General features: G+C 43.3%; 1 protein-coding gene across 1 annotated transcript in view; it reads right to left on the bottom strand.

The window, feature by feature from the left end:
* Positions 1-9007, bottom strand: part of ADD3 (adducin 3) — a 122474-nt gene extending 113467 nt beyond the window's left edge. The window contains exon 1 of the mRNA XM_047073416.1: positions 8732-9007. The gene's annotated coding sequence lies outside the window, so the exon portion shown is untranslated. The remainder of the gene's footprint in view (positions 1-8731) is intronic.
* Positions 9008-12485: the final 3478 nt, after the last annotated feature.

Raw genomic sequence — 12485 nt, 5'->3', positions numbered from 1 at the left:
TAATTTTTTTACCACTTTTGATTTAATAATGATTTCATCATTGCTAGACTATTTTTTAATATAAAGTCTCAACAACTTTTTGAACTTTCTCCGTTCCCATGCAATCCAACAAATGGTGAATTAGTTCTTCATCATGGGTTTAGGCCTCCTGCTGGAAAGTATAATTAAAATTAGGGAAGCAGCAATTCCACTTAGTACTAAGATCCTGTCGAATTCTTCAATGAAGCTCAGTCTGGTTTCTTCAGTAGCCTGGAGAGTTCTGTAAGAAAAACTTGGGGCTGCTCAACGTGATGCTGGCCATTCAGTAGATGGCACTCTTCCCTTTGAGCCCAAATTAAACAAGCTCCAAGAAGCATGTTTTGTGACAGTCAGGTGTGATACAAAACAGGGTTTCTCTCTTCAAAGCACTTAATGATAGTCACAATCCCGCCAGAAATGCATTCATCAAAAGCTGGTGGTCCAACTAGACACTTTTAAAGAGCCCAGAGAAATTCAGATTATATAACATCAAACACAATATAAAATCAACTAACTCAAATGATTACCAAGTAATCAGCTTCTCAGAGCCTTCACTACATCAAGCAGATATACCGTTCTTATTCAGGTATAAAATGTTCCTTTCTGATTACTTTCTACTCTAGAGGTGACTGTCTTTCAGTGGCTAGTGACCAAATCATTGTCCTTCTAGTATTTTATTAGAGTATTTAATAATATTTTAGAAAACTATGATTTTTATCATTATCAACATTCACTAAGACCAATAAAAGATGTATTTCTTTCATATTACTTTCAATGTTTTGATTAAAAATAACTTTTGATACCAACTTAAAAAGAAATAGCTGAATACAAAGTTACTGTAGATTTAGTTTTGCAAAAAGGTGTTTCAACAGTATGGGTTTATGATTCATTAATAATATGTATCTTACTTTAATGCATAATGGTTTCCAACTATTACCTGACAGGTTTCTCACACTTCTGTTTGAGATCTTTTTTTGAAACTTAAAAAACTGACAGTTGGGGAGAGCAATGGAAGGAAATTCCTGTTAGCACACTCTAGCTGAAAGCCAAGCTTTTAAGGGATCAGATACGAATCACCTTGAAAATTCCACCTTTCTCTAGGAGAGGTAAAACTCAGTCCCAGCAATAAAAGTCAGAGGAAGGCAAGGTAAAACAAAACAAAACAGCAACACAGCAACAACAACAACACAGTTTAAAAGTTAAAGTGAGAAAAAAAAGTTGCGGGAGTGGGACAAACAACAAGACCAGTACATCAACTCCATTGCCAATCTTTTCCCCTTTCCACTCTTATCTGTGCTGCTCATCCTATGCACTTAAGGCCATTCACAACTCCACTTGAGCTGTGACCATCACCCTTCCCCAACCACTTCCTTAGAATTAAGAAACACTGCCCTGATAGAATCTTTTCATGTACTAATAAGACAAATGAGATTAGAAGTGACAATGCAGCTGACAGTTGCTGGCTCTACTTTCTGAAGGATTAAAAATAGAGTGTTCTTAAAGAGTCCCTGGAAAGGACTTGATCCCAAAATACATTTCTTCAGACACTCCAAGTAAGCCTAATTATCTTCTCCATGAGGATACGGAGTAAATCCCCCCCCTTTTTTTTTTGCTATGGCATTTAGTCATTCCAGCAGATCAAAAGATGACAGCATGAGAATATTGTATGGTAAAAGGAAGAAGGAAATGCTATCCTTGTACAAGATAGCTGAGCCATTGTGGAAGAACGTCACAGAAACATTGCTGATGGTGACAAATTAAAGGCACACACCAACTCCCAAGATACTGAAAAACTCAGCACTTCTCCAACCTAATTGCTTTTTCTACATTGTTGGAATTCCAGCTCCCCTAGGAGGCAACCAACAACAGCCAGGAGCTTAATTAAACAGACTCCTGAATTCATACCTTTCCTTTTCCAAAGAGGTAAGGGGATAAGGGAGGTAAAAAAATATATATATATATATAATATATATATATATATTATATATATATATATTAGAATAAATTTAAAGGAGTATGAAAAATAGCACAAAGAACGAAGTAACAATTTCATGTATGTTAACTGGAGTTAGAGTTCCATCTTGTTTAATGAATCACTTGCCTTAATGTCTACTTGCCTTAATGCACCTTGTGAGCACCAGAAGTTTTTTTTTTTAATTTTTTTTTTAAGTTTATTTACTTTTGACAGAGACAGAGTGTGAGCATGAGCTGGGGAGGGGCAGACAGAGAGAGAGGGAGACACAGAATCACAAGCAGGCTCCAGGCTCCAAGCTGTCAGCACAGAGCCTGGCTCAGGGCTTGAACTCACGAACTGTGAGATCATGACCTGGGCCAAAGTCGGACGCTTCACCGACTGAGCCACCCAGGCGCCCCCACCAGAAGTTTTATTAATATATACAGTGCACTTCTTGAGACATTGGTTTTAAGAACATTATGTCATTTGTCCTTAAGCTTCCAAAACGTGTTTTTACCCTTGGCTGGCTAGTTGTAAGAAATTTTTATCCTGTGGAAACCATGTGTGCGTACTGCATTAAAAGAGAGTTTCATCATCCCAGGTTCAAATTGTAGCCTTGTCTGAGGAGGTAGCAATCTTAAATGCTAGCTAATGTACCGCCTATACACCAGTATCCTCGGGCACAGTTTCGGACAATTTGAAACAAATAGTTCCAAAGTTCATCTTATACCTGGGAGTTACAATTAAGCTTTAACTAATGCCAACTTTTAAAAACAAGTAAGTATAAAGTATATGGTGGCAACGGGGTTCGGTTTTACATCAGATAAAAGCTCAATTTACATCTAAACTCATTAGCAGATGTAACTATATGTCAAAGCCTAGACATCTTTTACAACAACAGTTCAGCTTTGGCATAGTTAGAAAACAGACTATACTATCTTCCTAAGAAGGAAATCTACAGTAAACTTTTTATTTTTTTTTTTTAAATTTTTTTTCAATGTTTATTTATTTTTGGGACAGAGAGAGACAGAGCATGAACGGGGGAGGGGCAGAGAGAGAGGGAGACACAGAATCAGAAACAGGCTCCAGGCTCTGAGCTGTCAGCACAGAGCCCGACGCGGGGCTCGAACTCACGGACCGCGAGATCGTGACCTGGCTGAAGTCGGACGCTTAACCGACTGCGCCACCCAGGCGCCCCTACAGTAAACTTTTTAATGTCGAAGATGGGTTTCATTCATTTTATAAAACGGTGATCATGGTACCACTTTTTGGGTTATGCTAGATAACATTGAAAGACACATTCATTCTTTAAGGTTTCTAGGATACTCCTCATTAAATTGCTCTTTCAATGTAGTAAGTAATGTCCTAGAAACCTGAGATTATTAATGCAGTTTTTCAAAGGTATCCAACAAAAATTAGTTTAAGGAAACAAGAGACTCTGATTCTCGTTATCTGTACTATCATCTAAGGCTTCAGAGTAAGTTAAACAGTACCACCTCAACATCCAAATAGGTTGTCAACTGTGCAATTAATTTTGAACTGCATTTTGAAACTTGTCCAGATATAAAAGATTATTAAAATACACGTAACATAAAGAGGTCACAAAGAGCTCACAAACCTTTTTTTCCTCCAACACTTAATTTTAATTAACACAAAATTAATTTTCAGTTAAAATTGTCCAATGCATACCGTTGACACTCAGATTATGTATTGCATGAATTCCAGGTGAATAATTTTTTAACTTTACATGAAAGGAAGAATATCCCCCAAGTAGGATGGTTACACACATGTGTGTCCATAGCCAGTGACAGCCAGATGAAAAAAATAATTAAACTCATCTAGTTATTATATACAAGGGATAACCGACATGTTTTCTTTCAAGTCAACGAAAGACTTCTAACCTGTATGATATGGAGGATTCTCAATACATACAACCCATTACAGAAAAAATTTCAGATTGTCTTGGCTTTTGGCCAAGAGAGCTTAGTCACTTGCAGAACCTGAAAGACCTCATAATAATCTCATCTATAAATATGCTGGAGGGGCACCTGGGTAGCTCAGTTGGTGAAAAGTCCAACTCTCGATTTCGGTTCAGGTCATGATCTCACAGTTCATGGGTTTGAGCCCTGCATAAGGGCTCAGAGCTGACAGTGTGGAGGTTGCTGGAGATTCTCTCGCACTCTCTCTCTGCCCCTCCCCCATGCATGCGTGAGCTCACTCTCACTGTTCTAAATACACTTAAAAAATAAGTGGACTGGAATGGACCCCAAGATCAAATGATAAACCATTAACACAGAAGACATGAAAGAAAGTATTAGGGCACTCATTTTGAACCTCGATATGACAGTCTACAACTCCTCAATTTTAAATAAGGTGTCTGTTTAAAAGAATAGGGCTCTAATTAGACATTTAAGACTTTTTTTCTATTCCAACTCTACATATTTAGTATTTCCAAAGGATTTGGAAACAACCCTGAACATTAATTCTAGCCAAAAAATGTAGTGCTTATTTAGATGAGAAACAGTAACCTGTATCTTCAATATAGCTTGAGCTTCCTTAATTCAACATAAGCTTGTTTTAAAACAATTTTTCCTGGGGCACCTGGATGGCTCAGTTGGTTGAGGGTCCAACTTTGGCTCAAGTCATGATCTCACAGTTTGTGAGTGTGAGCCCCTCATCGGGCTCTGTGCTGACAGCTCAGAGCCTGGAGCCTGCTTCAGATTCTGTGTTTCCCTCTCTCTGCCCCTTCCCTGTTCATGCTCTATCTCCGTCTCTCAAAAATGAATAAACATTAAAAAAAATTTTTTTTCCTAACTTTATGTTTCACTAAACTATCAAAAAAAGGACTTTTCAGTTCTCTACAGTAATTCCCTTTTTTTTTTTTTTTAAAGTAGGTTTCAAGCCCAGCATGGAGCCCAATGTGGTACCTGAACTCACAACCCTGAAATCAAGAGTCCAACACGCACCTGACTGAGCCACGCAGGTGCCCCTACACTAATACTTCTAAACATTACTTAAAACAGCTCCTAATTTGGGTTATGGTTTATGTGCCTGACCTCTCAACTACACCGGTGAAGCAGCAACACACAATTCCTTGAGGAATGTGACAAAGTATAAGCCACAAGTTATATCTTACAGCTAATTTTAGAAGGCATCTGAGGGGATATTTAGAACAAATTTAAGTTAAAATCCATCTTAGGTTGGTATGCTGTTGATAGTCAGAAGATCAGGCCTACTGATTTAGATACTGATTAGAACCAGAATCTCCCCAAGGGGAACTAGTGCCTCTTGGGCCTGGTGGGGCCCAACAACACCTAGTAAGCTTAAAAAAAAAAAAAAAAAAAAAAGAGGACAGAGAGACACTTTAATATCTTTAGTAATTAAAAAGATAACATACTCTAGCTCAAATCCCAGCATCCTAGCTAAACATACATTGTATGAATCAAAAGAATCCTCTTCCAAAGTCAAGAGGTGATTCTACTTAATGCAGATTAATCACCACTCTTCATATTTAAAAACCTGGTGGTATTAACACAGCAAGTTGTAGCTAAACAAGCACAGGCGCAGCTGTAGTCTTGGAACACCACGAAGACCTTTCAATGATTTGTAACTACCACTGCAAGTATAATAGCAAGGCTCACTCCAGAGTCACACTCTGGGTTCAGAACCAGCCTGTAGCGCCTAGTAACTCTACTCCTTGGACAAAATACTTAAACTTTCTATGTCTCTTTAGTCACTGGGTTGTCATGAGGAATAAGTAAAACATATAAAACTGGTGCAGAGGTAGAGGAAATAAATATTAGTAGTTACAAGTATTTGCTGAGTCTTCACTTGCTAGGTAGCGTAATAGAACCACCAGGAAAGAGTCATTTTCTATACTAACGATGGTAAACACATAAAGCACTGAGAACCATACTATATTCTAAACACTTTACATAACACCACTCGGTTAAGGTTCTGATTATCATTCCTTAACACTCTACAAACTGAATTTGTTCACAGATGGGTTTCTATGCTTTTTATAGGATTTCTTCCCTCAATACAAATGCTTCTTACACCCTGATGACACGCATAAGTGCTGCCCAGTACTGCTAACCACCTGCTTTGCAACAGCACAGATTAAACAGCTAACAACCTATATAGGCTCAGGTGTAACCAAAACAGACGTGATACACCTACTTTAGGAAACCTCACAACTGCACAGGTGGGGCCTTACCTTGAGTCTAAACTTTAGGATTCCGTGTGGGAGCTGAAGCTATGTGCTCTTAGTCTCAAAGACATTCTGGTTTTACAAAGACCAAATCCTCATTTTAAACATCACTGAGTGGAGCTCATGTTATTCCCAGTACAACATTATTGAAAAAAAGGGGCCAGAAATAGCAAAGTTACAATATAATTTTCTCATTTTTAGAATGTAAAACCTATTTTGAAAATACAATCCTTCTAGCATGAAAATAAATATTTCCCAGGTGTTTTATGATCACCTGTCATGTCAGATGTTTACCAACATTTCCTGTTATCATACATGTAAAAAGCTTTAACATATTGAATGTCCCAAAAAACAACAATCTCAAGAATTCTTAAATAATCTTTAACATTCAGGGCACCTGGGTAGCTCAGTAGGTTAAGCATCTGACTTCGGCTGAGGTCGTAATCCCAGTTTGTGGGTTTGGGCCCCACATCAAGCTCTCTGTTGTCAGCACAGAGCCTACTTCTGGTCCTGCAACTCCCTCACTCTGTCTGCCCCTCCCCTGCTTGTGTGCTCCCGCGCATGTGCTCTCTCTCTCTCTCTCTCTCTCTCTCTCTCTCTCTCTCTCTCTCTCTCTCAAAAATAAACAAACATTATGGGGTGTCTGGGTAGCTCAGTTGGTTCAATGTCTGACTTTGGCTCATGATCTCCTCGTCTGTGGGTTCAAGCCCCATGTTGGGCTCTGTGCTGACAGTTCAGAGCCTGGAGCCTGCTTTGGATTCTGTGGTCTCTCTCTCTCTCTGCCCTTCCACCACACTCTCTCAAAAATAAACATTTCTTAAAAGTTTCAAAACTAAATAAACATTAAAAAAATTACATTTAACATTCAAAATTGATACACCACTTTTTCTTTAAAAACTATTACCAACATGCCAGTATTTGAGGTTGATTTTAAGAGTGAACTCTTCAGGGGAACCTGGGTGGCCCAGTGGGCTAAGCATCTGACTTTGGCTCACGTCATGATCTCATGGTTCTTGACTTCAAGCCTCACGTCCGGGTCTGTGCAGACAGCTCAGAGCCTGGAGCCTGCTTCAGATTCCGTATCTCCCTCTCTCTGCCCCTCCCCTGCTCACACTCTGTCTCTTTGTCTCTCTCTCTCTCAAGCTCTCTCAAAAATAAACACCTTAAAAAAAAAGTGAACTCTTTGAAAAGTTGAAGCATTAAATGTAGTGGCTTTTTTTTTTTGGCCCTCCCTGTCCAAAATTAATCCACTCAACTTAAGCAAAAGGAGTTAGAAGGCAATTACAATGCAATCAAGATTTAGAGACAAAAAAACTTTACACATATGCTCCCAAAGTTTAAACTTAACCGTATAAATGTGTGGGGACCATACCGTAATCACACAAATTTTTAACAAACATCTTATTTTAACGACAGATTACACTGCACTCATAGTCTCTTTAACAATACCCTCTTTAGAAGTCTTCCGAAGTCCAAATTAGGATACACCAGGCATGATGCAGAGGCACTTCATCCCAGAAAAGCAACCACTTCACACTGCTAAATCTAACATGTTGTATAATTTAACATAAACACGGACACACGTTTATGTGGCTGGTTCCAATCCCAGAATCTTACCAACTCGCTCACCAAACTCAACTCGCTCATATAATCCCAACTCAAAACCTCCTGGCTAAGTGAAATTCCATTTTTCTCCTTACCACTACAGTGGTCGATTGCAACAGCACATGTGCCAAAGAAATGAGTGGTTTTACTACGCTCCCATTTTAAGCGGGCACCTACTTGCAATTAAATCTCTGCAACAAAAAAGTTCACCTGAGGCCATTCTTGCCAATTTAATGGAGGCCTAGTTTCTTCTACCTGTCTCTGTGGTCTTGCCTCAGCTATAGGATACTTCCAAAGAGGCTGGACGTGCCCCAAACACCAGCAAAGCGGACCCACTGCCAACTCTGCTTGTCACCCCAGGCAGGAAGCACAACCTAACGTGTGAGCGTTTGTAGGGCTGTGTGTGCGCGCCGGAGGATGGGGACGCGCGGATCACAGGAGAAAGGTAGTTGAATACTTTCAACTTGTAACAGAAGTTTTTTCAATGAGGAAAACAAACCAACATTCCTTCCCTTACCTCCCTCCACCTTTTCCAAGTGCAGCAACCTCCCACCCTCCGAGAGCGCACCTTCAGGGCTAAGGTTCCCAAATCACTGACGCTTCAACTAGCTCACAATTTTCAGAACGCCTCACCCTCTCCAGGGAAACCAGAGGGCGCCCTAGAATCGGGCCCACCCCGCGACGCCCCAAGGCCCTCCCCCGCAAATCTATTCCCCTCGCACCAGCCCAAGGCTCCCATTTCGGCCCCCGGGCGGGGGCAGAGAGAGATTCACCTGAGGCCGCAGGAACATCCAATAGGAAGTCCCATCGGCCCCGCAAGCCGCGCCGCTCCAGCCCCCGCGAGACCCCCCGGAAGGGTCCCGCAGCCCAGCCCGCGCGGGCGCCCGCCGTCCCCGCCGGGAGGAGGGGCTCAACGACGGCGCCTTCTCTTCTCTCAGGATTACCTCGCAGCTCGCTTCGCGCAGCGGGCTTTGTGCTTTCCTTCCTCCTTCTCCGCGGCCGCCGGGACTGCAGCGGCCGCTCGATCCGCCGCCGCCGCCTCTTAAGCGCCGCGAGGCTCCAGAGGGGAGGGCAGAAGGGGAGGGGGCGTGAGAAGGGAGGGACCTGGGCGCCAAGCCCTCTGCAGCAGGAAGCGGCGACACCTGGGTCGCGATGCCTTTGGCTCTCGCTCACAGTTTTTAAAAAAATAATTTGAACCCCCTTCCTTCCCCTCCCGCCACTCGCCCTGGCGACCGTTACCGGCGGGCCGCTCGCGCTCTGGCGGGACTGGCCAAGCGCCCCCGGTACGTCCTCTGACCACGCCCCCTAAGCCCCGCCCTTAGGCCCCCAAGAGCCCCTGGCTCCGCCCCCCAAAGGCTCGCCCCGCAGCCCCCAAAGCCCCTGGTCCCGCCCCTTGGGCCCCCGAGCGTCCTAGCCCCGCCCCTCGGAATCACAGGATGTTCTGGGCCCCGCCTCCTTAGGGCCCCGCCCATCGCGGCCCCTACGGCCCTTCTCGAGCCTTGGCTCCGCCCGCTGCGGCCCCCTCCCCGCCCTCTAGCACCACATCTGTGCGGCCGCCGCCGCCAGGACCTACCGGGCGGCTGGGCCTCTCGGAGGGCCTGGCGCTAGGCGGCTGCTTGGCACCTCTTCAACGTCCTCCTTTGGTTTATGCAGTTCCGATCCGTGGCGTCCCCTGAGGGTCGGAGGGGGAAACGACCCCGATACGGAAACCCGAGTACCAGGAGGAGGAGAGCCACCTCAGAAATGTTGCCCGCCCTAACCTGAGCGAGCCCTCCCCGTCCCAAGGATGAACCGCCGCTTTCTGTCAACCTCTGCCGCCTACTCTGGCTGCTGGGTGTTGAGAGGGAGGCCACTGCTGAGGTTCGACCTCCGCACGCCCCCCTTAGGAGGGGCCTAGATTTTCTCAGCATGCTTGCCTATTGGGCGCTTCCTGCCCCCCCCCCACGTCCACAGAGGGGCAGGGCAGGGGTTCTCTCAATCCCGCTCCACTTGGACCAGTGGAGGGTCTTCACCCCTACTCTGGCCCCTGGCCTTGTGACCTTATAAGAGCTGACATCATGGAGGGGAAACGTCGAGGGAGGCAGCGCCAGCCTTGAAAATGAATTCGGGGCTGGGTAAACTTTTGCAACGTGCAGTAGCAGGGATGTGGATCCATCCACAGGTGACACTGAGCCCCCCAACCCCATCGCCCAGACACGTTTCTCACCCTAAGCTATTCTCGAGACAGACCTCCCAGGAATGTGTATCTTTTTCTGCCACCTACGACTGGCACATCCCTCCCTCACACGTGTCCTCCACGGGCACGAATCCACTCACAAGCACACCCCTCCAAGCGCCATTCTGGTTATTCATGGTCCCTTGAGTCAACCCCACCCTACCAAGCAGAACAAACTTCATTCCCCACCCTTATCTCCCTTGGTTTCCAAGGCACTGGCGACAGTCCACTTCATTTCCTTCCTCCTCTGCAGACTCTTCTCTTCCCCCTCAAATACTTCATGCCATCCCCCTCATCTTCATCCCCTCCCTCTTCCCTAAAAATGTGCTAATTAAAATGTAGTTTCCTCTTCCCACATATGAAGTGTGGAAAATGAATCTTGTGTTGGCACAAACTGTGATTCATTTATCCTCATTTTCTCTCTCCACTGGACTAAGGCTATAGAAATTTCAGTCTACCACCATCTCCCATCTGCTCAAAATCTAACCATGCCTTATGATTTTTAAATACCCCTAAAGGATCATGGGGAAGGCTTCCTAACTTTGGGGGAGAAAATATTTAGAAAACGCTCAGCCTGTCATTTTATTTGGCATTTAAAAATATCTGCAGTATTTGAGAGAGAGATTGGGAGTGGCTGGATGTTTTCTCGCATTTATAAAGCAAAAAATGAAAAGCTTTTGCATGCATCAATGTTAGCCTTTTAATAAACAGCAAAAAAAAAAAAGTATGTTAACAGCACTTATCAGACAATAGTCTCCAGTATATACAGCATTTGCCAGTCACAAATCTAGACACCCCCCCTCCCCCCGCAAAGGAAGACAAATTAACATAATCCATTTCAAGCATGTCTGATGAGCAATCTTTTCCAGGATCATTCCCTTTCCCACAGTTTCTGGACAGAACGGATAAAAGATCGGCTCACCTGCTGAAGATGCAAGGCTTTCTTGCGTCCAGGGTAGTAGACGTGTGTGTCTTCTGTTCTGTAGGTGTGGATTCTGCAGTGCTGCACAGAAACCCACTGCAGCCACAGACCGGCAGCGGCAGCGGCAGTGGCGGCAGCGGCGGCGGCGGCGGCGGCGGCGGCGGCAGCGGCAGCGGCAGCAGCAGCAGCAGCAGCAGCTTCTCCCAATGCTGAGTAGTAAAGTGTGTGACTTAGCAGAGACTCCCCAGATACCATTAGGCGCTTACTAATAAAAGAGGAGGCGGAATCTTTCTTAAAGGAATGGGTTTTGTTTCTCCTCTCTACTATTGCTTCATAACAAGCAGAAGCAGGGACTTTTTGGGACTGAGTAAAGCAGTGCAGCTGTGGGAGGTCAAGGTTAAAATTAACTGGACTGATTTGGTATGAATCAATGAATTGCTGGAAGCATACATTAGTTTTAAAGAGCCCTAGTAACTTCAAACATCGGGGTCCATGGCAAAAATAAAGTGGTGTGCCTGAAAACTGGTTAGTATTTTGTGCTAATATTTAATTTACAATCATTGCGCTAAAATGATAACCGAATAAAAGGAAGTTACTAGCATTTAATACAAGTATGCCGAAAAGAATAATAAAATGAAACTCCTTTATGTGACTGGGAGCAATGGAGTCAAGCCTTCTAACACTTATAAGGATACCTGGAATTTCAGTGAATGTTGATATTAGAAAACATATTATTGACAGATTTCAGTGTGTATTCATGTTATAAAAAAATCACAGTATTATTTATAAAAATACTGAAAAATATATCTAAAATAATTCTGGACCATAATAGCAAAGCACTGTTATTTCAGTGGCAATTCAAATGTCAGCAAAATTAAGAAACTCATAGGTAGACTAACTTACTTTAAATGCATGTGAATCTACTATTTAGACTATTAAAATACGATGCGCCCATACAGGATGAACTTGATAGTCTACATTATGACTTTAAATTTTATTCAATAATTAATATGCCTTGATTTAAGCATGGAACAGCTGTGATTATTTTCTTCATAAGTAAATGTAGAGGTGTGGTTCATAATGTGAATAGGGAAAAATATGGAAAATGTTTTGCCATTGATTTTCTTTTCAGGGCCTTTGCTGGGTGCATATGTGATCTTGAGGTAATAAGTAATCTTATTTGATCCTTTGTTCCCTATTTTGTAGAATGAGGAAGTTGGGTTGAAATTTTCCCTTAGCATTCCAAAATACAATGATTTTATGACATTTATGTGCTTATATATTTTTTTAATTTAATGCAAGTGTGTCTCATTCTAAATTACTCTTCATGAAAACTTGGATTACAAATAAATCTTTAGGGGCGCCTGGGTGGCGCAGTCGGTTAAGTGTCCGACTTCAGCCAGGTCACGATCTCGCGGTCCGTGGATTCGAGCCCCGTGTCAGGCTCTGGGCTGATGGCTCAGAGCCTGGAGCCTGTTTCCTATTCTGTGTCTCCCTCTCTCTCTGCCCCTCCCCCGTTCATGCTCTGTCTCTGTCCCAAAAATAAATAAACGTTGAAAAA

Source organism: Lynx rufus, unplaced genomic scaffold (genome assembly GCF_022079265.1).
Source record: "Lynx rufus isolate CCGP_SWC_20201006 ecotype Redwood Valley unplaced genomic scaffold, mLynRuf1.p SCAF_11, whole genome shotgun sequence".
NCBI lineage: Eukaryota > Metazoa > Chordata > Mammalia > Carnivora > Felidae > Lynx > Lynx rufus.
This window is presented reverse-complemented; position numbering and strand designations above follow the sequence as displayed.